We start from the raw sequence: 9,959 nt of genomic DNA on the forward strand, positions 1-9,959 counted from the left end.
AGAGAGAGAGAGAGAGAGAGAGAGAGAGAGAGAGAGAGATTAGTGTGGAGAAATCAAATTGCGTTTCTCAGATGTTTATATAAAAAGTATACGCTTATCATTAGCAATAAAGAGTCAGATATATATTGATGAAATAAACTCTGAGAGGAACTGTGTACAAACAAGCTTCACCAAGGTTGTACTCTTCCAGATTATTTTAGTCATTTTAAGAAATTTTTCTGCTTTGAGCACAGAGATAACCAGTGTTGTTCCTTACAATTCATAGACAGAGACCTTCTGACTCAGAAATAATGGTCCCCAGTTTTGTCATACAAGTCCTTCTCCTCCCACATTCTATTTTCATTCCCACTTCTGACATTTGTTCATCTATTTCTTCTAGAACATCTTCTCAGTCTATTTGAATAGTCTTTTTTTTTTCTTCAAATCCTTCATGGAGGTTGTGTGACTTGCATAGCTCATGAAGACTTCCCTTCCTCAACCTAGTACTAAATGTGAAATTACATCAACAAATTTTATGGAGTTATTTGGTAAAACCTATGGTTGGGCACTCAGAGAAATAGTAAATGACTAGAAGGATTCCTTATGGCTCTTGAGGATCTTAAATTTTACATTTGGTATTTTGACTGGAAAATCTTAAGTTAACACACATGAGAGAATCTGTGAATAATACAAGATGATTAGATCATCGTAGAAAATTAGGAATAGAAATTAGATTTCATTTTATTGGTAATTTCATGGTGATTTCACTGGCAAAGGGCAGTGACTGTCAAACTATGGTCCTTAAACCTGCAGGGGTGCCTGAAATCCTTTCAGGTTTATCTCAAGAACTATGCTATTTTCATAATAATGCTAAGATATTTTAATTTCTAATATAGTAAATTTTGATATATGCAACTCATATAGAAAGGTACCCTTTGGGCATATTCCCCCCAAATTTTGAAGAGCAAAAAGGATTCATTTGTTTTTTAAGTAAAAGGACATATATGAACAAAAAAAATTGCATAAGCTATTTTTTGTGTTCTTAAGGAATCAGAAATTGAGAGGATGCTCATCCATTGGCAAATGGCTGACCAAGTTTGATATATAAGAAGAAATGATGAGCAGGATGGTTTCAGAAAAAACTTGGCAAGACTTATATGAACTGATACAAAATGAAGTAAGCAGAACCAGGAGAACATTGTACATAGTAACAGCAATATTGTAATGATAATCACCTGTGAAAGACAGCTACTCTGATCAATACAATGATCCACAACAATTCCAAAGGATTCGTGATGAAAAATCCATAATCTACCTTTACAGATGAAATGGGAGAACTCTGAGAGTAAATTGAAACATATATTTTTCACTTTATTTTTCTTGTTTGGGGAGGGGGAATGGAAAAACATGGTTAATATGGAAACATTTTAATGGCTTCACATGTTTATCATATTGATTGTCTTCTCAATAAGTGCATTAAGTGTAGAAAGGAGGACAAGAATTTAAATCTTAAATAAACAAATGCAAAAAATTTAAGTAAAAGAGGGATTTTTAGACCTAAAAAAATAAGAACTGTTGTCATCGAGAATTCCCTTGTGATGAAACTCCCTCTACCAGGGTAGATTAGTGCCTTCTCTGATACTTATTGTCTTATGGCATTGCCTAGAGAAGTGATAAGATGTGACTTCCTCAGTTTTAACATCTAGTATGTGCTGAAGGTAGCATCTGAACTCAGATCTTCCTGCCTTCAAGGCCAGGTCTCAATCCACTATTCCATATTGATCCTCAATACAAGAAAATTACAGGAAAAGTAAGTTGACATATATGGGAGAAATTTATAGATTGGACTGGCCTTACACTGGACTGAGAAGTTGTCAAAGTTTGTTGTTAGAGGTCCTGCATAAGGTCCCTTTTTATGCATAATGTTCCATTTTTGGCGGTAAGCTTTCTGGTCTTTTGTCCCACAAATCATATCCTGATGAGAAATTCAATGACTTCAAGATTCCATATCCCATATACTCCTTGAGAAAATAATTTGTATAGTTTATGTAACTTAACTATGACCCTTCTTTGGGTTGAATTTTAATAAAAAAAATCTTATGTTGAGTCAAAATAAAAAAAAAAAATCTAAGTGAAGGCATCCAGGAAGCTGGTAGAGAAGGAAGTGTTTTATTCCTGAGAATATCTTCAATGGAGGTCACAGCAACATAATCATTGTAGCAGTGGTGATCAGTAGAAGTCAAAAAAAGAGACACAGTGTGACAAAGAATGTGTCCAAAAGAAAAGACCAGAGGCGGCTGTGTGAACAGAGAGAAGGTCATGCATGTGTGAAGAGACAGAAATAGAAAAGATTTGGCAGCTTACTTTATATATGGGCTTGGTGAAAGCCAAGAGGTGAAGATGACACAAAACTTTTGAACCTGAGTGACTGAAAGAATGATGTTGCACTTCCCAGTAATAGAGAACTCTGCAAGAGGGGTAAATTTGAAGGTAAGAAAATGTAATGAGGTATATGATAAAGATCATAACTTTCCCTTTGTTAGTCAAAATCAAAGAGGGGAAGGTGAAGCTCTTTCACATTTGTTGCTTCTTCGGAGCACAGAGCACAAATGCTGATAGATGCCTGTTGTAGACAGGAAATTATTTGGGGGAAAAGTGGATAGATATCCTAGGGGGAGAGAATTTTCCCAAGGGCTCCTAACAGCTGTAGTAGATACCCTAGGCGTAATTAAACTAAACCTTCCTTGAAATGATGATGACAATATCAGAAGGAGGAGATTGTGAACTTGCACATATCTCTTAGGATCAAGGGCCCACAGGGGTGACCACTATTATAGAATACAGTGCCTTAATGAGACACCCCAGCAAGAATCATCTGATGACCCCTGGTATATTGTCAGAATTATTCATCATTATATCTAAAAACATTCTATTTTACAGAATATTTCCTTGCAAAACCACATCACCTGGGGAATTTGACAGTATATAATATAATCATTCTCATTTTGCATATGAGGAAATAAAGGCTGAAAGGTAATGTGACGGATCCATATTCACACAACAAAGATTAGCCTCCAAGTGCATTGTTCTTTCCTTGATACTTTTCTGCTTATTTATCACATTAATGTATAGCTGACCCCAGCCATGTCCAAGGAATAGAAGTAGGGAGAGTCCAGCAGTACTAAACCTCATTCAATATTTGGCAGTGCTTTAAGAGACTCATAGCAGCTTTTCACTAAGTGGAGCTTCCACAGGGCACAGTGTCAAACCTAAGCTGTATTGTCCTGTCTATCTTAATATTTGGAGAGAGAAATTTTTAGCCACAACAAATCAATGCTAAGCCCAAGCAGAGCATACTGCGAGGTTTATTGTTTCATTCCTGATGTGTTTGGGCAGGGGGTAGAGGATTGGTATCAATGACATCTTCTCTCCTCACCCCCAAATAAATACATGCCCTTGTCTGGCTGACAGCTGATTTAATAGTTGCAAAACTCTCCCTATTTTGAATGCAGATAACCTTTTATGTATATCATTAGTGGCTAGATCACTCACAGAGGTGGAGAAGGCAAGATGTATTGCAAATCAACTTGCATGTGACTTGGTAGAAGCCTTTATAAATGGGGAGGAAGGTCAGTGGGGCGGTCTCTCTGACAGAAATACATTTTCTGTGGTCTGAGGCAGACTAAGCAGTGGTGGAAGGCATCCAAAATAAGCACATCTTTTCAGTGACCTAGATGCTGACAAAACACTTTTTAAACTTGGTGACAACATGAACTGAATGATACAGTTTTCCAGTGATTGATTTTTATTCTGTCTTTTAACAGTGAAAAATATATTTTCTCCTATTTGTTGGGTAATATGAAAATTAGAGGTTGAATCCCCCATTTTAAATGCCTCCCTGGATCAAAACAATGGCCAGAAATAACAACCTGGGCTTGATCAATAGTACAATAAGATGGTTTGTAGAATGGCACACTCATTCTCCTTGATAACCCTCTAATTTTGTTGGAGAAATAGTTCCCAAGAAAATCCACAGAATATGAAATTCAAAATTAGGAAATCATGGGTTCAAGTCCCTCCTCAGATATTTATTAGCTATATGTTCATGAGTAAATCATTTACAATCTCTTGACCTTATTTACTCATCTATGAAATGGGAGTGTTTGGCTAATTTGCCTCCAACTCTAAATAGATGAACCGATTATATTATGATCCCAGGTAGGCAGTTATTAGGCAAAAGAAAAGAGATGCAGACAAAGTATTTTAGGAAAATTTAGTCGTAAGAAAATGCTTTGAACTGAAAGGAAGAAAGATAGCTTCTGTGAGGAGATGGTACCTAAGCTATAACTTAAAAAAGAGAAAAATTTGGATAGGTAGAGATGTAGGAAGTTAATTTAAGCTTAGATGATGATCTTCCTGAATGCACAAGGGAAGAAGAGCCAAGGAAAAATAAGGGAATAGTTATTTTGTTTGAATAGAAAACAAAGAGCATGAAGGAGAATAAAACCCTCCTGAAATAGAGATCATGTCTTTTTTTAGGCCTCATGACCTAGGAGATTAACTTTAATTAATTAGATGTTCAACAAATAACTGTTGATGAAGATAATGACAATGGTATTGAGTGTTAACTATATTCTTAAGGTCAAGTGAGATCCTAATAGTGTAGTAAGTACACATTATATCAAAGCTTTAAAAATCAATAATCAAATTCCCTTCTTTCAAGAAATTTATGGCCTGGGAGAGAGGGAAAATATATATTAAATCAACAGCAAGAAAATTTTAAGAATCATTGAGTTAAATTATCTGGTAAAGAAAGTAAATGTAATAACAGTTCAGAAGAAAAGGAGGTAAATAGTGTAGGTGAAATTATAGCAACTTTAAGCAAGAAGTAAGGAAGTAAGAACTGAAAGAGATACAGAGGTGAACAGGACAAAAGAAAAGGCAATTGAGTCCCCTGGTTTGCTAATAACTGTTACTGCAACTCTCCTCATTTTCTCATCTGTAAGAGGTAAGGTTTGGTATACATAAATGTTAAGATTTGGACCAAATTTTAGATAAGGTAAGAAATACGAATGGAGGGGAAAGCATTTCCTTTTATATCTAAAATTATTTCCATCTGCTTTGAAGAGGTTCCTTTAGTTCTAGAATACCATTATTCAATGAATACATTAAGTATAGCTTACCTGTAACAGTGATTTTGAAAGAATTAAGGCATTTGTTTTCTCAAACTTCATTTTTCCATATTGAATAGTCTTTTTGAAAAATTGTCTTTAATAGAAACCCTCTCCTCTATCATTATATATGTCCTTTTATATATTTGCTTTTGCATTGTAGCCAGGAGAAATGTACAGTAGTCCAATCAGGAAACTCCTAAAACTGAATCTACTTTTTAAGTTCCTTAAGGGCAAAAGCTATGGATGCCTTCTATAAAGTATCCTTTACTTAATAAATGTATTCCTAGAAAGTCATACATGAATTGATTTTTCCTGTAAATCTAATAATACTTTATATGCACTAGGGGAGCAATATTTTAAGAGGAATCATCCATGCATTTATTCAATAAATATTTATTTAATGCCTACTCTGTGTAAAGCACTGTGAAGTCAGCTGTAATATATACATGTGTGTGTTTGTGTGTGCACATGTACACACACATATACACACACACATATATATACAGACACATACATATTGCTTGTGTTTACATGCGAACGCACACATACACAGAAACAGGGAGGGATAATTCTCTAAAGCAGGAAATTATTCTTAATTTGTTTTGTTAAAAAAAAAGTGAAATGAATTTTTAATGTATATGATAAAATATGCTTACAATTTATTCTATGTCCTTTTTCTCTTTAGGTTTATCTAAAGGGCTTTTTATCTGCTTTGTGAAAGTCAATAAATATTGCCAATGATTAGACCATAGAGAAACACATAAGATGGTGTATACAGGCACTACAGACCACTGATGTTAAATAGGGTTCCACCATTTCCTGACATTGTGATGATAGAATTGTCATAGATCTTCTCTAAGCTTGTTTCCTCATCTGCTAAAAAGGAATAATCCTTATTTTATCTACTTTAGGAGATTGTTTTTAATAAAGTGCTCTTGTTAAATGGAAGCTTTATAGATAAGATGATTTCTTAACTACCCATGTTTATGATTTGATATTTTTCATAATAGGACTATGGTCATGCTGAGCTCTTAAAAGTATTTTTCCCCTGGGGCAAGTCTTGCAAATCTTTCCACATGAAAGCAGCATGAAATAAATCATCTTTCTGGGGCTGGGAAGGTGGTGTCTTCATGTAGGAGGAGTACATAAATTTCCCAAGGTGCTGAGGCTCCTAATGGATACTTACCACTCTTTAAGAGTAATTAGGCTATTCATTTGTTTCCTAGGTATTTCTTTTTCTGGTAACTAGGTGCTAGAAAGACAATATGGTATGTCTAGAGGTAGCCTTGAAGTCAAAAAGTCCTAGGTTCAAGTCCTGCCTTTGATACTGTATAGTTAACCCTGTGTGATCTTGGACCAAACCATTCTTAAATCTCAGAGTCATAGGCAATTATCCTTTGCCCCCTCTCCTCAGTGACAAGATGTGCCTCGAGGGAGATAAAATGTTAGTATTAATGAAATAGACCCTTTGGTAAAGGAATCAGGTTGCTGAGCCAGGTTCAGGCCTCCCTTGCCATCCTTACATTTTCTCAGAGCTTGAGTCTCATCTTGAAGGGACCCTGACTCGGAAATATTATAAGACAATCATACTATTCCCCTAGAAAGAGCCTGTTTTCTCCTCAGTTTTCACTGAACTTTCTCAGGCTTCTGTCTCTGTCTTTTTCCCTATATTAATACAATTGCTTTTCAACCATTCCTTCAAATCTTCTACTCTGGGATACATTTCCAGCCATTAGTAAATTTCCAGTTCTTAGGCAAAGCTTGAGCTTTTCTTCCATTTTCTTGCCACGAAAAATTTAAACAAGAGAACAAACCCAAGGAATTTTCTAGGCTTTAAATGAAAGCCTAAAAACATCTGGAAGATGCAGGACATCTTCCTGCATTACTTTGTAGTGAAGAGGGGCTATGATGTGGAACATTGCATATATTCTCAGATTTTTTTCCTATGTATTGATTAATTTTTGGTGATTGGGTTTTTAAAAATCTTTTAATTGTCTTTTTTGTTTTCTTGTTTTTGTTATAAAAACAGCTCTCAGTGAGTGGGGAGATGATTTAAATGATGTAAAATTAAAATATCCCATTTTTTCAAAAAGATGAGCCAACTGTTTGAATTAATAAAACATTTATTAAGTGCTTGCTATATGCAACATTCTGTGATAAGTTTTGGGAATACAAATAGAAAGTAATACAGTCCCAGTTCTCAAGAGGCTCACATTCTATTGGAGGAGACAAAACCTATGGAAGGATTGATTGCAAGTCAGATAGAAAGGCCCCATGATCTTAAGAGTACTGTGACACATCAGATATTAGTCTATTCGACTCATATACTTTCCATTTTCTTAATCTTGAATCATAAGATAATATCAATGACTTTGGTGAAAAGAATTTTCTTATCTTGGTCTTCATTATCTGTGCTTGTAGCAATTATAGGAGCAGTTGTTAGGCTGTGTCTTCACAAAATTTGCTTCTCAGGATGATGGATGAGGGCATTGGATTGTCAGCATTTCTATTTCAAAGGCTCTTTGATTAAGGGTTTTGAGACATCTCCATTAGGATTCGAGGCAAGATGGCGGTCAAGATGCTGATTTGAGTTGACTGCCACAGACTGCCTTTTCTCCCTCAGAATCTTTTGCTACTTTAGCTAGGCTGGGTTACCTGACCTATTTGTGGCAGGTGTATAGCAGCTGGCAGAGATGACTGGCCTCTTATCCACAGGAGTTGCTTCCTAGATGATGTCTGTGATGGCTGAGTTGAAATTAGCAACAGTAGTTTGGGAGATGCTACCATTCCAAGAGTTCCTGTACATATTTAACTTTGCCAAGAGTAGACAGTTCAACACAAACTCAAGATACCTATGAGAAAAACCACTTAAATTATGGAATATTATGGACATATGTCCTATTGATAAGATTGGTAGAGCCATCTTTAGTGAGAAATATTAGGCATGCAGTGTATATTCCAATTCTATTAAATATATGTATATATACATATGTGTGTGCTTGTATATATGCATATATATACATATTGACAAATATAAACATATAGATACATATTTTCATATACTTATGTGTGTGTACATTGTCATTTGGTGCTTGTGTTTATTCAATGAATAGACAGGTAGAACCCTATTTGTCATTATGTATAGCTTTTCCAAGAATCGCTAGTGAACAATAAGAGTTATTCTTATTAATTTTCATGACTTTTGATGTTCCTCTTTGGCATAAGATTATAGTATGGTCTACAGCAGATTCAATTTCCCCTATTACCTAAATGCTTTCTCTTTTATGTCACCATTTCTTTAACTCATCCTAAATTATGGATCATTTCCCTTGGATAACTGTTCATATGTCCAGGATTAAAACACACTTCTGGAAGATGTTGAATCATAGAGACCTGGTTTATTAAAGAGATATGCTATCCAACCACATTTGATATTTGGTGACTTTTCCTTCATAAGAAGGCTAATGGATTATGCACCTATAATATTTCCTAAAAAATAAATCTCTTTCTCTTTCCACTGCTATCACCCTATTCACATCATCAGTGTATCCTACTAGCATTTTACTAATCTCCTGATTGGTTTCTTAGTGTGTAGTTTCTTCCTTTTTCACCTGTCCTATTCAAACTTTCCATATAAGTCTTTAAAATCCAGCTAACAGGGGCAGCCACATGGCACTGTGAATAGAGCACTGAGCCTGGTGTCAGGAGGACCTGAGCTCAAATTTGGCCTTAGATATTTGATACATTTACTAGCTGTGTGTCCTTGGGCAAGTCACTTAAACCCACTTGCCTTGCCTTCTCCCCTACAAAAAAAATAAGAGAGACAAACAAACAAAAATATCCACCTGATAACATCAATATCCCCCATAAAGAGGTATCCACCACTTTCTGGATTAAGTTTTAACTCCTTACCCAGACATTTAAGCCTCTCTATGATATAGGGCCAACAATTGCATGAGTTACATATACTGTAATATCCCTGAATATAAACCACCATTCAAGACTGTATTTTCACTCTTTTCTTGTAAAACTCAGTCTCACTTCCATTTTTATATTCATGATATTTTTCCAAACTTGGAAATTTTCCTTCCTCCAATTAAACCTAAGAATCAGAAATTTTTAAAAGCATAGACAAAAATCTTATGCTTTAAAATGAAAACTTTTCTGACTATTGTAGCCTACAATGAGCTCTCTCTTCATTGAATTCCACTGTCACATTTTAACCATATGTTCAGGGAACCATGGGGGCACTGCATTTAGAGCTAGGATTATATAATTAAAATACCTCATTTTATGGATGAAAAGAAGATATAAAGTGACTTGCCCAAGGCTACACAGATAGCAAGGTATACACAGTTCAGCTTAGTTGTTCAACAACCATTGTTTTCTAATTGTTTCAAGAATGTAATTCTCTCTTCAAGTATTTTACGAGCTTGTTAAGGGAGCTTATACTTCTTTCTATTGAATTTGTAGACCCTCAATAACCAACTAAAAAAGTTGACTGGATTATTATATTGAACTAGACTAGGCAATGACTATTCAGAGAATTTCTCTTTACAAAATCAATTTTAGTATAGGTTCTAGGGACAGTTGTAGTGTCCTACTGTCAATGAAAGAAACAGAGGAGAAAGGAGAGGAGGGAGAGGAAAAGGAGTGAGGGAGGAAGGGAGGGAGAGGGGCAGAGGGAGAGGGAGAGACAGAAAAAGAGCGAGAGGGGCAGAGAGAGAGAGAGAGGGAGAGAGAGGGAGAGAGGGAGAGAGGGGGAGAGAGAGAGAGAGAGAGAGAGAGAGAGAGAGAGAGAGAGAG

The 9,959-nt window shown here is 35.5% G+C and overlaps 1 protein-coding gene across 2 annotated transcripts in view; it reads right to left on the reverse strand.

Moving 5' to 3' along the window:
* Positions 1 to 9,959, reverse strand: part of CNTNAP5 (contactin associated protein family member 5) — a 934,370-nt gene that overhangs the window by 147,977 nt on the left and 776,434 nt on the right. The gene's annotated exons all lie outside the window — the stretch shown is intronic.

Source organism: Petaurus breviceps, unplaced genomic scaffold, assembly GCF_028583685.1.
Source record: "Petaurus breviceps papuanus isolate PSGF00001 unplaced genomic scaffold, PetGlider_PUasm1.0 90731, whole genome shotgun sequence".
NCBI lineage: Eukaryota > Metazoa > Chordata > Mammalia > Diprotodontia > Petauridae > Petaurus > Petaurus breviceps.